Source organism: Dendrobium catenatum, unplaced genomic scaffold, assembly GCF_001605985.2.
Source record: "Dendrobium catenatum unplaced genomic scaffold, ASM160598v2 fragScaff_scaffold_1570, whole genome shotgun sequence".
NCBI classification, from domain to species: domain Eukaryota; kingdom Viridiplantae; phylum Streptophyta; class Magnoliopsida; order Asparagales; family Orchidaceae; genus Dendrobium; species Dendrobium catenatum.
In genome coordinates this window covers 34355-36744 of record NW_021320032.1, presented here as the reverse complement: position 1 = coordinate 36744, position 2390 = coordinate 34355, and the positions used below count along the sequence as shown (strand labels likewise).

The window sequence follows — 2390 nt, the reverse complement described above, 5'->3', positions numbered from 1 at the left end:
ACGAGAACAAAATAGAGGTGTTCGTTCTTGTACGAAAATTGAGATCACCTCGTATGATCTTTGTGCGAGAACAAAATAGAGGTATTCGTCCCTATATGAAGATTGAGCTCATCCAATACGATTCATACTTATAAAAAATATTTTCATTTCTATTCATTCAACTACTCGTCGGGAAAAAATAATTGACCAGATCATCCCGTACAAAGTAATATCGTACAGTACGATCAGTTTAAAAATATGAATTCTAAACTCTCCCCCGGTGTGTGTGTGCTCAGTTAATCAATTATAATCACACTCTCTCAAACTCAATAAAATGGAAAATACATACTTTAATTACAATAAACTCTAAACTAATTTTGATTTGAAGTCTTCAATAATTCGGAGTATAATTTTTCTGAAATGTTAGTACATACAAGAGCAAAACAATTCTTACAAAATATGTTAGGAGAAATAATAATCAAAGCAATAATATTTGGAATCATAAAAAACATACAAGTTGCAAGAATATCAAACATGCAAAATTATGTAGCAACTATCTCAACACATTATAGGTGGTCCTATATTATAATCTAATCAGCCAAGGCATGATACGGGCACTTCCTAAGCTGTTCTTTAAATCACCCTCAAGTTTTATATATTATTTCTCCATCTAATTGAGTGAATGAAGTGATGTAATTCCTAAGTTTTATAGCTTTGGAGGGAGGGTGATACTTGGAAAGAACTTATGAGTTATATCATTCTATGTGATAATTAAGCATAGCAGTAAGGAGTTCAACCACATCTTAGCCTTATCCCTTAAGGAGAATGAAAAAATCTAAGCCTAATGGTATCATCAGAGACTTAGTTGTACTTAAATGTTATGCAAATCTCTAAGAAATTGTCTATATGTAAATTGGGATCCTCTAGAGGAGTTCTCCTAAAATAGAAATTTTTACCATTTGAATGATAGCTGGGTTTTGTTCAAATTTTTTTGATTGGATATTGGGTCAGCAAATAGTTCAATGGATGTCCTCTATCATGGGATTTTCTGATTTGCATACTCTCTAAGTTGTCTAGGTTGGTTTTCTTCTTACATTGGGTCATCCATTTCTAAGTCTTTTTGTTGTTTTTTTTTTTTTTAATTTTTAACTTTTTAAGGGTTTTTACTATCTCTAGTTCTAACAAGACTTCTTTTAGTTAGGACCTACTATGCATACAACAACAATACAAACAAAAAGAGAATGTAAATACAGCACAATAATTTGCAATGTAATAATATACTAAATTCAGTAGAAATAAATAATAGTACAAATATAAAGCATGATAAATAAAGATAATGATAAGATTAAATGAGCAATTTTTAAAACAAAAAAAAAGTAAATAAAAAAATAGTTATCCAATATCCCCTACAATGGCACCGAAAACTTGATCCCTTACACACTTTAAATAGGTTCTTTTGTGTGCAAACTCTAATTTTATAGAAATTCTCATGCCATGTCAAATAATAAAGTAATTAGCAAAGTATCATTCTAATGAGGATAGGAATTACTCTAAGTTCACTTTAATTCTACTTATATGAATTACCAAATTTATCTTATCTATTGAAAGAAAAATATTTGTTAATGAAAAACTATTAACTCAGTCTTAAAATTAAAATCCTATTTTAAATTACTCTAAACCTATAATAGTTAAAAATTCATGAGTGCAAAAGATAGATCTTTATTAATATTATTGTGAACCAGATCATAAGTACTCCTCATCTCTATCGAGCCTATTTGAGTGTCTAGCTAAGATTTCTCTAAACTATAGTGATTATATATCCTTTAGCTTTCAAAACTTTATCTAGCATATGTCTATACATGACATAATAAAATTTTAAATCATTAAATGTCCAACTATTCCTCCATCGAGGCTTATACATTACACTAGGTTTTAAGTTTATGCAAGGCCTATACAATGAAGCATAAAGAATTTAAAAATAACGTATTATAATTCATGAAATTCAAATCTAATCATAAATAAATATAATTTTTTATATATTATAAGCCCAGAGAAAATTTCTAGCCAACCATGAAAATTAAGCTAAATAAAATACAATTCATTTCAAAATAAAATAAAAATATAAGATGTAAGTTAAGAATAGATATTACCAGGATGTTCTTTTATATAACATGTCTATAGACTTTGATCACTAAAATTGACTTCATTGGCTTGCTCTCCCTCTAACTCTCCCTCTCTTATTGTAACTATAAATAACAAATGACTAGCCCCCTTCCCATAGAATCATCCTCTCTCTCTTACATAAGAAATAAGCTTCATATTTATAATTTTTACAAATAAATGAACTCGCACTACAGTGTTAACCTACGTGGCATTGTAATGATATTAAATCAATAGGTCAGTTTATTAGT

At 28.6% G+C, this 2390-nt stretch overlaps 1 non-coding gene across 1 annotated transcript; it reads left to right on the top strand.

Moving 5' to 3' along the window:
* Nucleotides 1-579: 579 nt before the first annotated feature.
* On the top strand, nt 580-686 carry LOC114581164. The gene has a single exon (XR_003703022.1). It is a non-coding gene; the product is annotated as a small nucleolar RNA R71 (small nucleolar RNA).
* The last annotated feature ends 1704 nt before the right edge of the window (nt 687-2390 follow it).